The sequence below is a fragment of the Hemicordylus capensis genome, chromosome 2 (assembly GCF_027244095.1).
Source record: "Hemicordylus capensis ecotype Gifberg chromosome 2, rHemCap1.1.pri, whole genome shotgun sequence".
NCBI lineage: Eukaryota > Metazoa > Chordata > Lepidosauria > Squamata > Cordylidae > Hemicordylus > Hemicordylus capensis.
Genome location: NC_069658.1, coordinates 412,074,604 through 412,087,600, shown reverse-complemented (window position 1 = coordinate 412,087,600; position 12,997 = coordinate 412,074,604).

Here is a 12,997-nt window from a genome sequence, read left to right as displayed (position 1 = left end):
TGTCCAAGTGTCTCGCCATTGATTGTTAACTGTGTACTCCACATGCTCATTGCTTTTTTTTATAAATATCTGAATGTTTTTGCTGACACCAGTTGTTTCTAAACATTTTAGTATCCATGTGTGAGGCAATGAATCAAAGGCTTTCTTGTAGTCAATCCATGCAACACTTAGATTGGTTTTTCTTCTCTTGCCATTTTCTAAAATCATTTTGTCAATCAGCAGCTGGTCTTTTGTGCCTCTGGTGTTTGGGCAATTTCCTTTCTGTTCAACTGGAAGCTTTTTGTTAGTTAATAAGTGTTGCATCACTTCATCTGCTATTATTCCAGTTAATAATTTGAACATGGTTGGCAGACAGGTTATCGGTCTATAATTACTAGGAACTGCACCTTTTGCTGGGTCTTTCATGTAGTTCTGGCTTCATATCTGCTAATCTTCTTTGACACTGCTGTTATTTGCTGCTTTATTATTTCCAGGACTTCTCTAAATTTCCGTGAATCTAGGTGGTATTTTTGGATCAGATACTGTTTGGTGTTTTCATTCTTCAGCTTCTTGTCTTTCATATCTTTCAATTTACTAGCATCTGATCTAAGTCTGGAGATTTTATTTTCTAATCTAATCTTCCATTTAGGTGATGTACTACTTTCTTTTTTGACAGGTCCATTGATCTTATATCCGAGCTCTTGTTGCTGCACTGTACATTAGTTGGTTTATTTCTTGCAAATTCTTGGTTGTTATTTCTGCAAGTGCAGCGTTTACATCTTTTAATACCTGAGCGAGTTGTTTTTTGGCAACTGTTTTTAGAGCTGGAAGTCGAACCCTGGTGGTTGTTTGGTTCATGTGCTCAGTTGTTTTTTGCTTTAGTTGTTGTTGCTTTTCTGTTAAATGGCATTCAGGTTTTTGAGGTGAAGGCAAAGGGGAGGTTGCCTGTTTTTGATTTTGAAACAGTTCAGCAACAGTGGCATCCTCGATTTCCAACACCTCCTCCACCTGCACCTGAGCAACTGCTTCAGTTGGTGGTAATTCTTCTTCCATATCTTGAGCCTGTGTTGCTCTTTGCAGTTCTTCCAGCTCAACTTCTGTGAATACTTTATTTCTTATTATGACTCTTCTCTGGTCTGCTAGCCTTTGTTCTGTTATTTCTGTATCTGGATGCTTCTCTTTCCAAATTTGGTACATTTTTTTAAAATAACCTCTTCTAGTTGGACTAGACTTGTAATAGCAGATCATTATTTCCTTGTTGGCATTTTCCGTAAAAAAATTTCGGTTAAGCGACATTTCTTCCAGTAACTTTGCTGTTTTCAGCCCTGGTTGCTCAACTGAAGATCCTGAGTCCTGTTGCCCACTTGCCACCAGATGTCGATGGCGAAATCAGCGGGATTAACCCTTTGGAATGTTTTGATTGGAGATCTTAACTGGGTTTCCATAGGGTCAGTGATATCTAGATCAGTATCTGTGTCTGAAGCTGTGCTGAGATGACCATCATCATCATGTCTATCCAGATAAAGTCTTTGGAGGAGGGCAGCCAGTTTAGTTTTAAGTTGCATCAGGTGTTGTTGTTGTTGTTGTTGTTGTTGTTGTTGTTATTATTATTATTAATTCAATTTCTATACCGCCCTTCCAAAAATGGCTCAGAGTGGTTTACACAGAGAAATAACAAATAAGACCCTGCAGAGGGTCTTGGATGATACGGATTATCTGGACCCTTTTCTATCTGGCTTCCACCCCGGGTACGGGACTGAGACTGCCTTGGTCGCTCTAGTGGATGACCTACACCGGGAACTAGACAGGGGGAGTGCGTCCCTGTTGGTTCTGCTGGACCTCTTGGCGGCGTTCGATACCATCGACCATGGTATCCTTCTGGGCCGCCTCTCAAGTATGGGAATCGGAGGCACTGCGTTGCAGTGGTTCCGGTCCTTTCTTGAGGGGAGGGTCCAGAAGGTGGTGCTGGGGGACTACTGCTCGGCCCCGTGGCCGTTGGCCTGTGGGGTCCCGCAGGGTTCGGTCTTGTCCCCCATGCTGTTTAACATCTACATGAAGCTGCTGGGAGAGGTCATCCAGGGATTTGGACTGAGTTGTCAGCAATATGCGGATGACACTCAGCTCTATCCCTCCTTGTCATCTGATCCTAGGGAGGCGGTGGATGTCCTGAACTGGGGGCTGGAGGCCGTGATGGGTTGGATGTGGGCTAACAAACTGAAATTGAATCCGGATAAGACGGAGGTACTGTTGGTCAGTAGGAGAGCCAATCGGGATGAGGAGATTTTACCAGTTCTGGATGGGGTTGCACTCCCCTTGAAGGAGCAAGTACGCAGCTTGGGGGTACTACTGGACCCGGCTCTGCTTTTGGAAGCTCAGGTGGAGGCGGTGGCCAGGGGTGCCTTTGCACGGCTTCGGCTGGTGCACCAGCTGCGTCCCTTTCTCGAGAAGGCAGATCTGGCCACGGTTACCCATGCCTTAGTCACGTCGCGGCTGGATTACTGTAACACGCTCTACGTGGGGCTGCCCTTGAAGAATATCCGGAAACTGCAGCTAGTGCAAAACGCGGCAGCGAGGGTTTTATCCGGAGCTGCCCGTTGGGAACATATCACCCCCATTTTGAAAGAGCTGCACTGGCTACCCGTTCGTTTCCGGGTCCAATTCAAGGTGCTGGTTTTGACCTTTAAAGCCCTAAACGGTTTGGGCCCGGGGTATTTGAGGGACCGCCTGCTCCCAAGGGTTGCTGCCCGCTTGACGAGGACATCTGAGGGCGCCATGCTCCGGGTGCCGACAATGAGAGAGGCCCGGCTGTCGTGCACTCGGGACAGGGCCTTCTCTGTTGCTGCCCCCAGACTCTGGAATGCTCTCCCAGTGGCCATTCGTTCCTCAGACTCCATCACGGCTTTTGGAAAGCTTTTAAAGACTTGGCTTTTTACCCAGGCTTTTACATAATCGTTTTTACTGCTGCTGTGGGTGTTTTTATCTGTTGTATTGTTTTATGCCTGTTTTTATATGTTTTTATACTTTTAGCATGATGTTTTTATTGTGTTTTTATTGTATGTTTTAACTTTTGTAAACCGCCTTGGGGTTATTTTTTAATGAAAGGCGGTATTAAAATGCAAAAATAAATAAATAAATAAATAAATAAATAAATAAATAAATAAATAAATAAGATGGTCATCTTGCTTGCATGTTTGGTAGTTAGCCAATTCAGCAGGGAGAGTTGGCATCGTCTTAACAGAAGTAGCAGGCTGGGTATGTGGCCTTGGTGTTGGAATCGAGGAGGCGGTGCCATAATTCTTGCGTTTGACTGTACCGGAGCCGTTGAATAAATCTCTAGTGCCAAAAACTTTGAATACACTCTGGGGAGTAATCTTATATGTTCTCAAAAGGTGTTTAATATGAAGTAACTGGATAGGCACTCTGGATGTTTTAAACTCTAAAAGTAGCCTTTGGTGATCCAGCTGAGATGGCAGAAAATAGAAGTATTCAATCTCTGAAGAAGAAACTTGGAAGTTTAAAATTTGGGAAAGCGAGGTAAGAATCTTTTTTCTAGTCGCCCATAGAAAGGCATCAATCGCATCTAGGAAAACAAATTAGGATTTGTTTATGTTGAAGGACTCTTTGCACCCGATAAGGAGTTTCAGTTGCCAAGGAGGAGGAGGGGAGGGCTGCGATGACGTCCTCGGAGTTGTTAACCCCTTGCTGGGACTTGGCTGTGAGTTGGGCGAAAGCCTGGGTTAGAGTCTCTCTTTGCCCCCCAATTGGGTTTAGACGCCCTAGAACCAGGAGAAGAGATTCAGCAGCAATCAGACAGATGTCACTCAGCTCTGATTTGGGAGTGGGTGGGTTGCTATTAACCTCCTGGGGAGCCGGTCTGTCGGAGGGGGCTGTGGTCAGGGCTGCAAATCTGTTTGAGGTACTTACAGCAAATGAAGTACCCGGCGCTGCCTCGACTGGGGGGAGGAAATTTTTGATTCTCAGCTGTTTAGTCTTCCTCTCCTTCCCTGCTCCCTCTTCAGGGGGGACTTGCTGGTGGGACTATTCCGCAGTCTTTTCTTCCCCCTGGATGGTGTCAGCCCCTTCGATGGCATGCCTGGGATGGAGAAATGTCCAGGCTTGGGCAGGAGCTGGGAAGATAGGCTGTTAGTTCATCGCCATCTTGCCCCACCTCCTTTAAAAATTTGAGTATGCTATAATGTTTGTTTTAATTTTGCTATTCGATTTAATTTATTTTTTTAAGATCTTTTTGCATAAGCCGCCTTGAGCTTTCTTGGAATGGAAAGGCTGTCAATCGCTCTTCAGCTCTGGCATCAGGAAATGTCAATTGTCATGTGTCTGCAGTTTTGAAGTAGGGGAGGCTGGGATTTGGTGCCGCTGAACTTAGAGCTGTGTTCTTTGGAAAGTGCTCCTTTCCAGCCTCTGAAATTCTGGGGCTACAGAGGTGGGTGGCTCAGCAGCCTTGACAACCGTGTGCCAGGCGTAGGCAAGAGCCTTTATTTACAGCCATGGAAAGACTGTGTGGAAGATAAATATAGTTTTGGAGCAGCTTTCAGTACCAGCACGGAGATTTCCCAGGACAAAAATTAAAAAAGGGCAACTCATCTAAAGCGGGGCGGTAATGAGCACTTTCCTTGGGTTTGACAAATTTGGCATTCAGATGCTTCTAAATAAAAGAATGGATCACCAGGCCTTTGCTTCATTATTCATGACATGCGTTTGCCAGGGCTGACAAGCTACCTGGAGACTTGCCTAAATAAATGACAATGTCACTTGCGTCATCATAACAGTGGTACATAATGGCTGGGAACACCTTGGCTAACAAAGCCACAGCTGGTGCAGCTGGTATCCACTAAGCCAAACTGTTGGAACCACAGCACAAAGATTCCTTGCCAACAGATGTGGATCCAGCTTGGCTCGCAGCAGTCTCTGTTTGCATGCATCCCATGGGACAGCATTTTTATTCTGGAAGATGCATAGTAAAGCCTAGCAAAATGCTCTTCTAATTCCAATGGGTTGGGGACAACGGATGCCCTGAAAGGAGGCCCTTTCACACAGGGGCACAGTGTTACCTTTTATGAGGGCCTTCTCCTTACAGGCTGGCTCGCCCATTCAATGCTGGGAGGGGAGCAAGCCTGACCCCACAGCAATGGTGTCTCTACTTGAAAAGTAGAGGAGAGCTGGTCTTGTGGCAGCAAGCATGACTTGTCCCCTTAGCTAAGCAGGGTCTGCCCTGGTTGCATCTGAATGGGAGACTCAAAGTGCGAGCACTGCAAGATATTCCCCTCAGGGGATGGAGCCGCTCTGGGAAGAGCAGAAGGTTTCACGTTCCCTCCATGGCTTCTCCAAGATAGGGCTGAGAGAGATTCCTGCCTGCAACCTTGGAGAAGCTGCTGCCAGTCTGTGTAGACAATACTGAGCTAGATAGACCAATGGTCTGACTCAGTATATGGCAGCTTCGTATGTCCCTATGAAACACTTTATTTTTCTTCCCATAATAGCGAATGAAATTATCCATTAATGTGACAGAATATACTCAGGAATCTATTGAGCACGTGTGTGCATCCAGACCATTCTGCTTGGGAGCCTCAGAGGGCCAAACCTGTTCCTGTCTAGTCCACTCCTTTAGCTGCCTAGCTCCACCGTGGGTTCCACTTATTAGTCAAATTGCACGGTGAGAAACAGAAATGATCTGAGACACACTAATGCTTCAACAGAAGGCCTTAAAATCAGGGGTAAAACGGAGGCCAATGCAATACACAACAACAATAGCACATTTACCATATTTACCTGAATCCAAGACTAGGCTTTTTCAGAGTTCTTTAATTTTAGAAATGGGGGTGGGGCTTGTCTTAAATTCAGAGTCCTGTTCCTTTTGGATAAATAGAAGTATAGCCTGTATTTGACCTCTGCTTTTAAGGAGGTCAGTTTAAATCCAGGGTTGTCTTCTATTCAGATAAATATGACATCTCAACTGAGCCCTTGAGATACTGAAGCAGCAGTGGCTACTGCCACTAGCAATGCTGATTTTAATCAATCACATTCCCAAATGTGCAATGAGGGTGTGTGCGAGCACATATCACACACATCCTACTGCCCTGCCACTGCATAATCATGTGGAGGAGGTGGAATGTCTGAACTGCCTCTCATCACAAGACAGGAATATATTGTATTTAAATTGCAGAGTAAGGGGCAGCTCAGACATTCCGCCCCCTCATAATTCTTATGCGGCTGCAGAGCAGTGCGGTAGCACCTTCTTCTTCCTACATGATTTTGCAGATTAGTCACGTGGTATAATCTAAACAGGCCCTTTCTCTGGAGAGAAGACTTCCTGCTGATTCCTTTTGGTGCCATTGTTTTTGGCCCTCGAGTAGACGTGACAGCTGCCCAGAGGCAACACTGGGAAAATCCACATAGCTGTGATTGGGCTGCCCACATGGTTTTCCACTTCCCCAAAGAACCCCAAGCTGTAGACAGAAGCAAAGACAGAAGGTGTCTTTGCACTAAGGAGAAAGTCTGGTGGGAGGAGGAGGCTGCAAACCACTTTGTGACCAAAACTGTCTGCCCCATCTGCTTTCCCACCTCAGGACACCCCTCCTGGTTTCCTGCCATAGGTGGGGAAGCCGCTGGAGGTTATTTTGATCACAAAAATGGCTGATCCATCATTCCCTCCCAGCATGCAGCACCACTGCTGTGATGAGGTTCGCAGCCTTGAGTCTGCATTTCCCTTTTCCACAAAAAGGATGTGTACTGTTTGGGCCTCGGGGTTGTTAGATACTGCTTTAAAATGCTGTAGCCAAAGCTACAATGGTGCACTTGGTCACTATATGCCAGCAGCTGGTTTGGATTCCAGTGAAAAATCTCACATACAGAACTCCTCAGGTTGCAGCAAAGGTCAATCTAGCTAAACTGTCCCCTCAGACCCCCTGAGAACCCAAATCCAGTGCTTGATGGTACACAGACGCCTTCTGCTCCCCATTTGACTAGCACACAGAGGGCTTGTGCTTTTGCCCCCTAGCAAAGAATGACCAAGTCAAACTGTAAGTCTGGCAGTGTGTGTGTCAGGGCCAAAACTATGCATGCCATTGAATGCCTCTTTAGAAGACACAGTTAATGCAGAAGTAGATGGGAAGTTCTCCTTGTGTCCTTTAAAATAAGCTGAACAGGGCCTCGGTCCGTGCTAGGAGTGTGGCATGCAGTAAGGGGTGTCCCCCATCCTCTGTCTGCTCTGAAAAAGTGGTGACTTGCCCTCCAGGCGCTGGGTGTCATGTCTGTGCCACACTCCTGACACAGCTCAGGGCTCTCTCTGGCGCATTTTTAAAGATACAACGAAGATCTTCTGCCCAGCTTCTAAAGATGCATTTGACATGCAGTTTCCCTGCAGTCTACCCTGAAGTCAGTTGTGTTGGTCTGAAGCATTTGCCCATAAAGCACTACAGCAGCCTAAAGAAAATGCTGTATGGAACCCAGGGACTGGTAATTATGGAGAGGACAAATAAAACATCCATCATGATGGCGTGTGTGTGTGGATTGCTTTTATATTGCAAGGACCCCTAGGGCTGTACAGTGGCCTTTTGAGCACTTTACACAAAGACAAAGACACTCCACACTCCACTACACTTGCTTGTAATTTTCCTGCCAGTGAAAGGAAGCCTCCCAGCATGGAGGGCAAGTTTTCTCCTCACTGCAACAATGGCCCAGTGCAGCAATTAGTTCTCCCACCAAGTGTCAGCCATTGCCTTATATGGGAGAAAATGAACGGGTGCCTTTGGGGACCTCATTGGGGTAGGGGCTACATCTGCTCCTTAGTGACCCCAGTGTTCCGAATCAAGCAGGCTCCTATCTGTGCAGCCCCTTCCAGAGCGTTGCATCTTGGTCACAAGATAGCGTGTGATGGGATGCTGGGAAGTGGCTTCCAGTGATCATCCCAATTCTGCAGTAAGATCTGGATGGACAAAAACGAGTCCTAATTAATAGTTCCGTGTGTCGATCTCTTCCATGCATAGAAGACGGGGATCGCTTTAAATTCCAACCTGTATACCACTTCCTACGCATCCCCCTTGGGCCAATGTTTCCACCTAAAAATCAAAGGCTGTGTAACTGGTCCTCTAAGATACAAAGGGGGTGAAGGAAAACCATCAGAAACAGACCTTTTGTACTCATGATCCTGTGCTTATTTTGAAAGCAGAGGAGGCCTTTGCTGGGAAAAGATGTCTGCAATAAGTTATGGAAGTCAAAGCAAGGTGAGTGGAAGAAAAGAATTCAAAGCACTTTAATCGGGGGCCCTGAGACATCCCAAATGAAAGGGAAGATCAAGATGCTTTTGTCTTCATGTGGTGCTGAACTGAAATAAAAATGCACAGCCTCCCAGGTGAGCTGGGCTGGAACGGTGCCCTTGGAACACCATGGGGACATTATGAACTACCCCACTTTTTCTGTTTAGATATGCTTTGATGCAAAAACGTTTTCCCCCTCGGCTTTAATGCAAATTGGTCTTTTCCCAAGGGACTGGTGAAGGCTATCATAAATATTGATTTATGTTATTTAGCAGCAATAATAAACAGAGACCTACTTTGACTCCAACAGAAAGTGAGAGGGCTGAGCCACCATCACTTTGAGAGTATATTGTCACAGTTGTGCTGGTACACCCACCAAGTTGTTGTGATACAAGTATGAAGGTGCAACTTAAGTAAGCAGAGATGCTCATCTGATTCATACAGTGCAGGAGCCCCCCCTCCCCCGAGAAGAGATTCTCCCACACAGAAAAGGATAATGCAATAATTAACATTTTTTTTAAAAAAAAAATCCTCTCTCTCAGACTTCATAAAGTCAGTTTAGTTGGTTATTTAAGAGAATCAGAAGCTAACAACACAATAATCTAGCAGATTACTCCAATATCAGTGCTTTCCATAAAAAATATGAACAGCTGGCATCTCAAATCTATGTTGGGTAAATGGCCGTTATGAAATGGCTGATATTCCCCTCAGGGGATGAAGCCGCTCTGGGAAGAGCAAAAGGTTCCAAGTTCCTTCTCTGGCTTCTCCAAGATAGGGCTGAGAGAGATTCCTGCCTGCAACCTTGGAGAAGCTGCTGCCAGTCTGTGAAGACAATACTGAGCTAGATAGACCAATGGTCTGACTCAGTATATGGCAGTTTCCTATGATCCTATGTAATCCCAAACAGAAACAAAAGGCTGGCTGGATGTGTTTGCTGTTGCTGCAGTCAGGGGTACAGAGGGCCTATGGCACAATCATTGCACAAGCTGGTGCATGGGGTTCCCTCGAAGGCAAGCTTACACATGCGTTGCCACATTGCTTAATGGAGGTCTTTCGCCCAGCAACGTTTGTGTGTGTGCGCGTGTGTGCATCCAGTACAGTTGATTCACAGAAACCTGCCACCTTTTCTATCCATCTCATTTATTTATTTTTACATTTATATCCTGCTCTTCCTCCAAGGAGTCCAAAGCGGTGTACTTAGTTATGTTTATCCCCACAACAACCCTGTGAGGTAGGTTAGGGATGCATTCAGGATTATATCATTAAGGTGACAGTTGGATCCTCTCCCCTACCCCTAGTGACTCCAGCCATTGGGAATCAAGCCTGATCCTATTTGTATATTCCTGGATTGTGATTCACTTGATCCCCTAGGTGTGTTGGAAAGTTGGGAACAGATACTTGTATAGAGAACCCTCAGCTATTTTGTGATCCAATTTAAGAAGTATACAGCTATCCTTTTCCTCGTGATGACTCCAATATCTATCTTCACTTCTCTTTTGTTTTTGTTTAGTCTTACTTAAATTAAATCACATGACATACCTTTTCATAGCCTTGGAAGTTGGTAGCTATCACTAGAACTGTAACAATCTTCATTGTGTAAAAATCTTCCTTCTGTCTGATCCAATGTGATTTATCAAATCCAGGGGCATAGCCACTATTGGGCGACTGGGTTCAAACAACACGGGCCGCTGCCCCTCAGGGACCCTGCCTTGCAGCCCCGACACACACCCCACATCTGACTTCAGACATGGGGTGCTAGTTTAGCTCCCAAATGGGGCTGCGCAGCCCCGTTCAGGAGTTAAATGGCCATCGCTGTGTTTGCAGCATGGCCTGAACGTAACTCCCGAATGGGGCCACGCAGCCCCATTCAGGCCACACACCCCACATCTGACGTCAGATGTGGGGGCATGGCTAACCCCTGCATCTGATGTCAGACATAGGGGGTGGGGCGAGCAGGGCCGTGGCGGCAGCTGGACACAGGCCGCCACTGGTCTGGCCCCACTAATGATCAAATCCCTCCACATTTTGATATCGTTTGGAAAACGATTTTCCTCTCCCCCCCCCAAAAAAGTTGATAGAACTCTTCAAGTTCTATAGAACTCTTGAACTCTTCAAGTTCCCTCCCTCACCTCAGTCATCTTTTTTCTAAATTAAGAAGCCCAAACCCTTCAGCCTACCTTGTATGTAGGTGCACCAAACTCTTCATTGTTTTTCTGTATCCTTTCCAGTTTGGTGACAGCCTCTTTTTCAGGATCCAGCAAGAGTAAGACATAGCAAAACCTCACTGGAAAACATACGTTATGTCTAAATTAAGTTCATTTGCTCTGAATGGGACTTTATTGCAGCTAGTGCCAATGTTTGCTCGGCTGTGCCTGGCCCAGCAAGATCTTCAAAATGCTTCATAGAAGACTTAATAATGCTAAAAGTTATTTCACTCTTTGATTTATCTTGGCTACCTTCTGTTAAAAATGTACCCACTTCCAAGGGTAAAGCAACAACAGTTACATGGGTCACACGTCTGAGAAGCCAATGATCTAGCCGAGGATGCAGTTCCTCCATGCTGCCCAGCCTTGATAGGTTTGCAGCATCAGCATTTAGAGCATCTGCGAGCAGCTGCCAGCTGTCAGAAGAGATGCTGTATTCTTGCCAGTGAAAAGAATATTGCCATCAGATGGCTTCTTGCCTCCAGTTTCATCCCTTACTGAATCATGAGCAATGAAGATAGATAGGTAGATAGATAGATAGATAGATAGATAGATAGATAGATAGATAGAATAAAAATAATCTATTAATTAGATTTTTATACCACCTCATCCAGATGGCTCTAGGCAATTCACAAATATGAAAAGAGATTAAAAAAACAAATAACTCATTAAAACAAAATTAAAATCAGTTTAAAATCATTTCAATAATCACTAAAGGCTCTCTCTCTCTCTCTTTTAGGGCTCTTGTGAAAGCTGCTAAAATACTATCCATAGGGAGTGCATTCCAGATCCCAGGAACAGCTAGAGAGAAGGCCCAATCCTGAATCACCACTAGGCAAGCTGGTGGCAGCCAGAGATGGACCTCTTCTGATTACCTTAAAGTGTGGCGGCATTTAGGGGTGGCCAGCGGCATCCTGGGTTCAGCTGCTGCAGCGGCCCCCCTAGCCTCACCCCCTGTGCCTGATGTCGGATGCAGGGAGCGTTTAGCCACAGCCCACGTCTTATGTCAGATGTGGGGGCGTGGTTTTGCTCCCAAATGGGGCTGTGCGGAGCAGCTCTCCCTGCCTTTAAAAGGCAGGGAGAGTCACTCTGGCCACGCTGCCAATGCAGCGCGGGCTGATTTCGCTCCCAAATGGGCCACGCTCCCAAATGGGGCCGGCATGCAGTAGTCATGCTGACAAGTTCTACGTGAAGGCACCACAGTTTTGAGATCATTATCTTCTAATAATATCATTATCCTCTAATATGAATAGATAAGAAAAGGACATGGGCAACATTTGGTAATTATTATGTGTAATTAACATTAATATACTGTCTTATCACCTCATGGCCTCAAAACAATAATATAAAATCAATACAACACAATAATTGGTAGTTAGGACAAAGCTGAAAGAACTAGGAAAAAAACATATAACAGGCTATATAAGGACAAACAAAAGCAGCCCCATTGACTAAATGCCTGAATAAAAGAGGGCCTTTTCACGCCCCTGTGAAATGGCAGAAGTGAGAGGCATTCCACAGTCTGGGGGCAATTGCTGAGAAGGCCCTGTCCTGCCTGCATAACAGCTGGCCCTCAGCAGATGTTGGCAAGTGGAGCAGAGACCCTACCCCACCCCAGTATGAAGACCTTGGAGGTCAGATAGACTCATCTGGCAAGGGGAGAGGCTGAGGTTTTTCATGGCAAGGGGAGAGACTGAGGAATTGAGCAGGAAGGAGATAGGGTGGCCCCATTCCTGATGTCAGCATGAGGGAACCCACTCCGCCTGCTTCCCCCGCTAACTGAGCAAGGAGGCACTTTTTTAAAGAGGTGATTTTCTTTAATGAGTATGGGGAGAGCAACTGGCCCTATCCAGCCCCAGCACAGCATCCCTCCAATGGCTGTTGCTGGTGTCTATCTTAAGTTTCTTTTTAGATTGTGAGCCCTTTAATTCTCTAAGATGTACCCATGTGTGGCAGCACTCGTGAGAGTTTAGGAGCGAGCTGCCAGAAGGGGGAGAGGAAAGCGGCGGTGGACAGGCATGCGGGAGGAGGGGGGAAAGAAAACGGTGGTGGGGGTAGAGAAGAAAAGGGCAGTGGGGGGAGAAAATGGTGACAGCAGCAAAGGAAAGAAAGTGGCAGTGAGGGATAAAATGGCGCCGGCGGGGAGAAAATGGTGGCGGGGGGAGAAAACAGCAGCAGTAGTGGGGAGAAAACAGCGGCTGTGGCGGGCGGGAAATGGCAGCAGATGGAGAGGCTGAGAAGGGGGGGAGACCCGAGAGGGAGGAGGGAGAGGCGCAGATGCTCTGCGCATGGGCCAGCTAGTTTATTTTTATTTCTCTAAGTAGACTTTTGTTGAAAAGTGGTATACATATTTGTCATCATTGTTGCCCTTCATGTATGCTTCCTCCACCTCTCTGGGCTGGCTTGCAGCCAGTTCACTAGCTGGGAGGCTAGCTTTGCTAGACAGCAATCCTCCTAGCTAACCAGCTGCAAGATGGCCAGGAGAGGCTGAGGAAGCATGTGAGAAGGAGGAGGCAGACTCATTGGCCGCACCCCGATGTC